Here is a 10,161-nt window from a genome sequence, read left to right as displayed (position 1 = left end):
TACTGCTCTCGGGCGCACTCCCCTCCTCGGGTGAGGAAAGGCGCTGGATGCCAGGCGGACACCCCTCCTCGGTCGGGGAGGAAAGGTGTTGGGTGCTGGATCAGCCTGCGGACAGCTGCCAGGCGAACACCCCTCCTGGGCAGGAGAGGCGCAGGACGATCGGGTCCAGCTGCGGGTCCCCACATTTTTATATTCTTAACTCATTTTTGCGATAGTAATCATTCTGTCCTAGACTATCTCACCAGAGACTTAATTATCCAAAGAACATTTTTACTCCGTACATCCAGTACCATGAGATGGATCTATTAATGTGATCCTTCAGAAAGAATTTTTATGTGCTAAAACTTAAGAGCATCTTTATAAAAAAAAAATGTTTTAAAATCTACTCTCATCTACCTCTCACCAACCCATTCCCTCATCTACTACAGAGCCTCTTTTTATCATTTAGAATTTCATAGATAATATAATGGTAGGCTACTATATCCTTTATAATGCTATGTATAAAATCACTTTTAAAATCATCTCTGAATACTCAAAACACCCAAGAAATGACAGTGTTTTGTTTCAATCTAGATAAAGGAGTTGTTTTCAACCTAGAATGGACTTTTCTCTTCAAGAGTAAAACTAACATTTTTAACAGTTAATATAGGCCTAGACTGTCCCAGTACATCTAACAACTTCCAGTATAATGAGCATAAAACAGTAGTCACTGAAAGAGCTCAAAGGATACCTGTGAACCACACACAGAAGAGAACACAGCACACGGAAAGGATCAGAGTACTACAGACCACCTGATATTGAATGGAAATGTTTTTGGAGTGAGTAAAGCTTTCCATTTGAAAATACTAGAAGACTTCTTATATGCCAGACCACTTAACCAAAATGGAAATATTGCCCTATCTACAATGTTTTGTGAAAAAAAAAGATGATTATTAATAACTCTTAAATTAGCATGGAATATTAAAACGATGGTTGTTACATCTTGCTCTTAAGGTCTACCATGCTCAGAGCTGGGCACAGAATGGAGGATGGCCTTTTCTTAGCAGACCTTCCTTTCTCTGCTTGACCTAGGACACCTGACCCCAACCCCTCTACCTGAGGATGGCAGACCTCCTCCTTGGCAAACCTACAAGGTCAGCTTCTTTCTAGAAAATAATCCACCCAACCAAAACCTGGGACTCCTGGAATGCCTGTCCATGCAAATGAGGCATTCACACCACTGAAAGCTCCAGCCAATGACTTACATTCACCATGAAAACTCCTTCCCGCTCCCCAGAGTTTATATACAGCCTTTCTTCACCTCGAATACACTATGTGTGCACAAGCTGTTTCACTGAAGATCTTCTCTGAGAGCCGTTTCATTGAGCTCCATGTAACGGAGCTGTAGCACTAAGATTCTCAGAGAAGACTTTCCTTAGAGAGCACTCATACATTAAAAACAATGAAAACAAAATAAATTTAAAAAGAAAAGGCAAGTTTAAAGAAAACTCAAACAAGAAAAGCAGTTTTTGTGCTTTTTTCTTGTTTTGTTCTTTTATCCTATTCTGATTTGTTTGCTTTTTGGTTTATCTTATTTTATTTTCTTAGGTGTCTATTTGTTTTCTTTTCTTTTTTTCTTTCTTTCTTTTATGGTTTTTTTTTTTTTTGAAACAAGTCCATTCTTTATTAGTGTTGAGGGCCCTGTGACCCTTACCTTCTGGTCTCCTGTCTGGAATCCCCAGTCTGCCTGCGGTGCAGGACTAAGACCCCACACATCCTGCCCCAACCCATATCCTCACGGACTTGAATGAGAGAGAGCAGCTGTGGTGTTTCCCCGAGTATCTGGGGTCAGGAAGCGCCATGCTTTGTGGGAGCTGTGAAGGTCTTTCAGGAAGCCTGGCCAAATGAGGATGTGTGAGAGATGTTCACCTGTCTCCTTGGGCGTGGCAGGGGACCACCGTGTGGTGTGGTCTCCAAAGCCCACAGTGCACTCAGTCTATGTGTTTTCTAATGAGAGATAGGAAGGGTGTACATCTTCCTATGGGATAGAAAGAGGGGAGAAACTGGAAGGAGGGGGTCAGAAAAATCGCAATTAGAATATTTTGTATGAAAATAATCCATTTTCAATTAAATGATTATTAGTCTCTTAGAGAGAAATAGAAATGGGTAATACTGTTATTTATAGTTTTTACTTCAATAAAATATGTATTAATTAACTACAGAGTAAATTAGTACAAAAAATACCTCATAAACAATTAGAAATATACACATGATCATGTGTGTATAACAGTTACATAATCATATCATAGCATCACTTCAGTTTCATCATGGATACATCATAAGATGCAACACTTCATATAGTTTTTAATTCTAAAATGTCCATGAGTTTTGATATACCAGTTTTCTTTCAGGGTACATGAATTAATTACCTTTCTGTTGCTGTGAAAATATCATGACTGAGGTAACTTATAACAGGAGAGCCTACTTGGCTTATGGTTCCAGAGAGGTCGGAGTCCATTGTGCATGGAAGCATGATATCAAGCTACAGACTGCGTTTCAGAAACTGAGAGTTCACATCTTGACCACAAGTTGGAAGCAGGGAGGGTATACTGGGAATGGCATTAGGCTACCAAACCTCAAATCCCACCCCCATTGGCATACTTCCTCCAACAAGGCCACACCTCCTAAACCTACTCAAGCAGTGTCATCAATTAAGCACAAACTTTTCAAACATCTGGGCCTAGGGGGGAAATTTCTCATCTAAACCATAGTATATATCGTAAGAACTAATTGCAAACACACACACACACACACACACACACACACACACACACACACAACTATTCAAAGATGCTTATATTCTTGTTATATTCTTCAATGATTATGAAATCATAGTCTCTTCAGACACTGTAATGTTGAATGGTATTGATCACCATTATCAATATTATAGAAGAGAATGTAATCAAGTATTCAGTTATCAAAATAATTTATCAGTAAATTCAAGGTATAACGTACTAATAAGTGTAATAAGTGTAACCCTGTGAAAAATCAGATGGCTGAGAACCAACCATGTTACAGAGGGTTTATATTCTTAAAAGACATATAGAAGTGTGTTCACCAAGATTTAAGTTGTAGGCAAACCATGTAGGGTTAAGGTGTCACCCAAAACAGAATTGAATATCCACTTTCTTCTGATGTACTAAAATCTGACCTACTCTGTGTGTGTGTGTGTGTGTGTGTGTGTGTGTGTGTGTGTGTGTGTGTGTGTGTGAAAATGAAAGCACTTGCCAACTATCTCAAACAATTTTAATAATATTCCAGTTAACCAGGTATGTGGAAGAGTTCTGGGAGCAGCCTACTGAGTTAATGAAGTTAAAGGTTCTAAACATTACGAGAATTAAGTTTGGTTTCTATATGCCAAGTATTTTGCTGTCACTGGGTGTTTGTAGATGCCTTCGAGGTGGTGAACATTTTGCTTCTGCTGCTGACTTTGGTCATTATCAGGATAAATAAACACAGAGACTTTTGTATATTCATGAAATGTATCCTACAGTCAACATGACTGGCAGAAGCAGAGATTTTAGCTGGAAAAGAAAGCAAAGCTCATTTTCCTAGTGACTGGATAAATAGGTTTGGGACTGGAATAGCTGACTCACTCTATTGTTGCCAATACTCAGAAGGCTCAACTCTTCTACAAGTAGGTCCTAGACACTAAGTAATAAACAGGATGTTATGCAAGAATTATACATGTTCATGAAGAATTTTCAATAAATCTAGGAAAGGACTTATTACTAAAGTAAGAAAATATATATTCTATAGTCCCAGGTTCACTTACTCCTTACTATGCTCCATCGCTATTATCAAACATTGAACTAATTAAAGTTGATAACAGAAAACAACAAGGAGATTAATAAATTGTTTTTCTGTTACTGCTTCAATCCCCAACTGCTTAATAAACTCTATTAAAAGTTCTTTTTTTATAACAAATAAAGGGGGGGGGAACTTATATATAAATTTTTCTTTGCTTTTCCTTGGCATAAATGTTTCCTGGTCTGAAAGAAATTGACACTTAGGTTTTGCTTCCTTTTTTTCCTATCATTTCCCAGTGTGAACCTTCCACTGCAGGTGAATGCATGGCCTGCAAGCTCTCTAAAGTTCATTTGCAATATGCTGCATCTGCCCTTTCCTGTGGCCCACTGCTACTCATTACTAAGAACAGGTTGGCCACCACTGATGCTAAACACTAGAACTTATGTCCTTGTTCCATTTTCAATGTTGTCTCTAACCACTAAGAACTGTATTTTTTAGATGTATATAGTCCTCAAAGATGCATTGTTTTATACTTGCTATTTTGTTCATACTTATAAGAGATGTTTAATAAGAGTCAATAGGCCCAATTCACTTTATCTTCCAGCAACCCAATCACAGATATAGCAGCTGCAGGACATGTTATGCGAAATCTATCTCTTTCTGCATCCATAAATTCGAAAATTAAGCTGGGTATCCATTATCACTTTGCCCTGGGGGGCAATTGCTGACTGATTTCTTTGCAGTGTTCTGCAAATGGCCTAATTAAAATAGGTTTCTGAGGCAATCAGCTTATCTCATTGGGTTTCTGAACGTATTCCAAGAGCAGTTGTTGAGTGTAGATCATGGGAAGTTTCCCTGTGCCGGCTATGATAAGAACGACTGTGTTGGTCAAACATTGCTTCTGGTGCTCAAAATATTTGATCCATAGGAACCAAGGAAATAGTGAAGTTGATGGAACTTTTCTTAGGAAAAAAATAGTAATTAAAAATTCTCTAATCCTCTACCATATTCTGAGTAATAAATTGTTATATATAGATAGATAATGCAATAAATATGATGATATGGTACATATTATACCTATATAATGATATAGAACATTGCATGTGTTTTTATATGGTGAAAACCGTGTTTATAGAGAGAACTACAAAAATTAGAAAGGTCATCAATTATGACCAACCCCAGAGCTAAGAGCTTTCATTTGGAACGTATACTAGTTCCTAAAAACAGCAAAGCAACAGAGCACTCTCAGTTTTATGTAGTGTTGTGTTTACTATATATTTCCTTAAAAAGTATTTACCACTGGTAACATTTTCTACAGCTCTACAAATTTTTATCTATATTGAACTATCTAATCTAGTACTAAATCTTCCCTTGATACTTCCTGTAACTCCAAGGAGACTAAATGGAGACCTTAGAAACCTTTACTTAAATGTTCCACTACTCATTTCTGCTCTTTTTCTTTTTCTTTTTTTTTTATTGGATATTTTCTTTACTTACATTTCAAATGTTTTCCCCTTCCCAGGTCTCCCCTTTGGAAACCCCCTATCCCATTCCCTCTCCCCCTGCCTCTATGAGAGTGCTTCCCCCCACCCACCCATTTCTGCTCTTAAGGCCCAGAAAGAGGAGTTTAAATAGCCCCATGATAAAGAAAGTATGGCATAAATGCACAGTGAGATGGGCTTTATCAATAATATGGAAAGAAGCCATGTAATTTGCAGGACAATAGAGATAATCATATCAAGTGACTGAAGCCAGTCTCAGAAAGACAAACTCCATGTTTTCTTTCACTTGTGCTTCCTAGATTTTATATTGATACATAAAATAATGGATGTACGCCTCACACAAAAGAAGTAATATTGTCTAGGAAAAGAAAAAGACCATTGGGAGGGAGGAGGTGGGGAATGGAAGGTCTCTGGGGAACATGTTCAACATATAATGTATACTTCTACAGAAAACTTGAAAAATGAATAAAAATTTAATGGTATCATTGCCAGCCCTTCAAGCACTGCAAGGTGCCATATCTTAGCAGGACAACCAGTGTTCTCTGTTCTAGAACCTGACTCCCCTAAGGCAATTCACCTTACAATGATATTCTGTGTCTTCATAACATCTTGCTTGGAGTTTGCTTTTATCCATTAGTGAGAAATCTTCTTAAAGCTTTCTTTATTGGAACACAACCATTGATTTAGGGGAAATAAAAGCATCAACTAATTTACGGGAAAGACTGTAGACTTTACTTCTCCCCAAGAAGCTTTATTAGCCTGTAAAACATGATCAAAAGCCTTAACAGAATCTAAATCCACCTAATAACAAAGGATTTCGTATTGGCACATTCACAGAGCCCCATTTATCCCACAAATAAAGCTATTCATTGTATGCCCAGCATCTCATTAGCACATCGAAAATAGTTTCTTCTGCTTTCTCTTTGCAGTTCAGAATCATCCTTGGTGATGTTTACTAAGGATCTACCACATTTTAAGATCAAAGGGAGAGAGTGGAAATATAAAGATCATCCCAGAGAGTACCAGAAAATTAGATACTTCTCCCTAAATACCTGTTTATCACATTCATTACTGGGCATACACTATATTGTATAATGTAGGATAAAATATACAGCACTCCCTCTGCCTTCAAGAGACTTATATTACCATTTGTGTGAGAAGAGACACACATAAAACAATAGGGAGAAATCCACACAGAGAATACTGATATAGTGTGTGGTACTATCATGTGGAGAATAGGGAAGTCAATGAGTGTTAGAGTCAATGAAATAAGTATCAACCCCACCCCACCCCCAAAATAGCACAAGAATGTACCAAGACAGCTAATGCATGGGCAGAGTAAATTAAATCACAGGAGCCTTTCCCAGAGAAGACCAGCTCATAGTCAAAGGACATGGAGAATATCTGGGAAGACCATGAACAAGACACATATAAAATAGGATGCATGGTATTTCTGTATAATATTTCTGTATAATGAATTTCTCTAAAACTTGCTGACTTAAACCAGCTGTTCTTTATATTTATGGATTTATTTGGGTCAGAAACTTAGATAGCGTAAAGAATGGAGGGCTCATGTCTATGTAGTAATGATATTGATTGTTGCTGGAAAGACATAAAGGGTACTAGTTAGAGTCATTTAAAGGCTCATTCTCTCACATTCGTCTAGGCTCGGATGACCTGAAAACAAAGACTGATGATTAAAACACCTCATGTGTCTTCCCTCTATGTTTAGAGATTTGCTTCCTCATAATGTGGCAGCACTCAGAAAGTCGGATTTGCTGTATAGCAGTTCAGTACCCTAAACATGAGGGTTCCTGGATATGGGTCTCATAATGTGATTAGGTTACCTGGAGCATCAATCTCAAAAGAGACTCATGCTTTCTAGGACCCTGATTGGTTCCTGTGATTGAGTAAGTTGTTATAAAGAGAGCAAGTCTGGCCCCTGAATGCCTTACTTCCAATCACAACATGGGGTTGTTCTCTCCTTTTTTTACAGCCTCCCATTATGATGCCGTCAGCCATGTTGTGATGCAGCCACAGCGGTTTTTAACCTGTCTGATGCTAGGACCCTATAATACAGTTCCTCATGTTGCAGTGGCCCCCAACCATAAAATATTTTTGTTGCTACTTCATAACTGTAACTTTTCTACTGGTGTGAGTCATAATATAAATTTTTTGAAGCCAAATAGTTGTTGTGGAAGTGGTGACCCACAGACTGTAAACCAACTGAGCTATGGGATACCCTCACTCAGCCAAAATGATGTGGCTACTTGAGCTTAGACCTTCAGCCTCTAAACTTGTAAGTTAACTAATCTTATCTTCTTCAGAGACTATCCAACAATAGACACTTGGGTAAGAAACGTGACCTTGGAAGTCATATTCTACCAGTCAAAGAAGCCAGAAACCCACCAAGAGGAGTGCTGTAGTTTTCATGCCTCTGTGGGTAAAGTGGGAAAATTCTGAGATCAGGTTTCAACATGAGCAGAAACAGATTTACTTAGGTTGTTTTTTTTTTTAATGCCTATGTGAATACTTCACAACTTCACAAATCCCCATAAAACCCCTAAGAGTAAAAATGGTGCAAAAGTGTTCAAGGCTGAGATGACCATATGTCTCAGTTCTCCCAGGAACAGTCCCAGTTTATTCACATTATCACAATGCAACTATCACAGCTCCCCTCTCAGTCTCAAAAGAGTTCTGTAGAGACGGCAAGCATATTATCATCCCACTTGATGTTAAACTGTCCTCATTCAAAGACCATTCACGTGCACAGAAGGAAGTTTGCCCTCTGCTCTCTCCAAATTAATGTTACACAAAATATGGCAAACGTATGTGTTCTTACAGATTTCATTATGACCTTTCTTCTTTGAGTTTTTGTTTATTCTTTTGGAATTTTACACAGTATATTTTTGTTACATTCTTTTCTGCCCCTCAACTCCCAGATCCTACTTCCAACCCACCCATCCAATGCCATGTTTTTTCTATCTCTTCAAAAAAAAAAAAAATAAAAGTCACTGAAAACAAAAACCCCTGAAGTAAGGTTGACATAACCAGACCAGCTTCATTCTTTCAGCAGCTATCACTTGAGAATGGCATCTTAGCTAAGAGTAGGACTTTGTGCCTACCTCCCCGCCTCCTTGCTGAAATTTTGTCGCTTGAGTCTCTACAGGTCTTAGGCATGCTGTCACAGGTTTCTTAATTCATATGTGCATCTGCCCCACTGTTTCTGGAAAGCATCTTTTCTTAAACACTGTCTACCACCTCTAGCTCTTACAGTCTTTCTGGTGCTTCTTCCACATAGATCCGTGAGCCTGTTCTCAAACAATGAAATACGAAGGACTGAGAAACACTTTAAACTGTTCAATGTCCTTAGCTATCAAGGATATGCAAATCAAAACTATTTGAGATTTCATCTCATCCCAGTCACAGTGGCCAAGATTAATAAAACAAATGACATCTCCTGCTGTTGAGGATGCCTAGAAAGGAGAACATTTATTCACATTTATTCACAGCCACTATAAAAATCACGTAGAGGTTCTGCAAAAAGCTGAAAACAGATCTACTACAAGACCCAGCCAAACCACTGTCTTAATTAGACAGTCATAGATGTTATAGAATTTCTATAGCTTCAAGGAAACACCATGACCAGAAAACAAGTAAGGGGGGAAAGGGTTTATTTTGGTTACAGTTCCATATTGCTGTTCATCATCACAGGAAGTTAGGACAGGAGTTCAAACAGGGCAGGAACCTGGAGGCAGGAGTGGTAGAGGTGCTGCTTCCTGGCTAGCTTCACTTGGCTTGCTCAGCCCTGCTTTCTTATAGAACCCAGGACTATGAATCCAGGGATGGAACCACCCACAATGGACTGGTCGCTCTCCCATTATTCATTAATAAGGAAAATGCTTTATAGCAGGATCTTATGGAGGCATCTTAGTTGAGTTTCACTCCTTTCACATAACTTTAGTTGTGTGTCAAGTTGACATAAGACGAGTCAGCACAACCACTCCTGGCCATATACCCAGAGGATCCACATTCTAATACAGAGACACTTGTTCTTCCATGCTCATTGCTGCTCTACCCATTATAGCCAGTACTTGGAAACATCCTAGATACGTAGCAGCTGGTGAATGCATGATAAAAATATGGTACATTTACACAATGGAATATTACTTGGCTCTTCAAGAAAAAATGAGATTTTAACGTTAAGTTTGCAAGTAGATGAATAGAGCTAGAAACAATCACCCTGAGTGAGGTAGCTCAAAGCCAGAAAGATAAGCACTGCATTCTTTTCCTTTACATATGGATGCTAACTTTTTTAGTTTTAACTTGTAGCTGGATGGAGCAGTAGAGATAGCTCAGCAGTTAAAACTATCTGCCACTCTCCCAGAGGACCTGAGTTCAGTTCCCAGAACCTACATTAGGTGGCTCACAACTACCTGTATCTCCAGCTCCGGGGGATCTGACAACCTTTCCTGGCCTCTGTGAATCCCAGCACATATTTGGTGTTCACACACGCACACACACACACCACACACACACATTCAGAAAGACTCATAAATAAAAGTAAAATCTGAATCAAATCTTATTTGGTAGGGAATTGTGGGGCAATAGGCTATGCACAGACATTCTGGTCTCCAGTTGAGCTGAGGTCTTAAATCCCAGTGGGACCCTGTGGGTGGTAATTTCTACCTACATGGTACAGAAGGCATTCTATAATGTCTCCTGGACTCCTGGCTCCCTGTAGAAGTTACCACCCACAAAATAGCCATGAAAGGATACAGGTACAGAGACAAAATTTAGAGCTAAGATGAAAGGATGGACTATCCAGAGACTACTCCATCCGGGGATCCATCCCATCATCAGCCACCAA

This window comes from Mus pahari, chromosome 7 (genome assembly GCF_900095145.1).
Source record: "Mus pahari chromosome 7, PAHARI_EIJ_v1.1, whole genome shotgun sequence".
NCBI classification, from domain to species: Eukaryota; Metazoa; Chordata; class Mammalia; order Rodentia; family Muridae; genus Mus; species Mus pahari.
The sequence above is the reverse complement of the archived record's forward strand: the minus strand, read 5'-3'. Positions refer to the sequence as shown.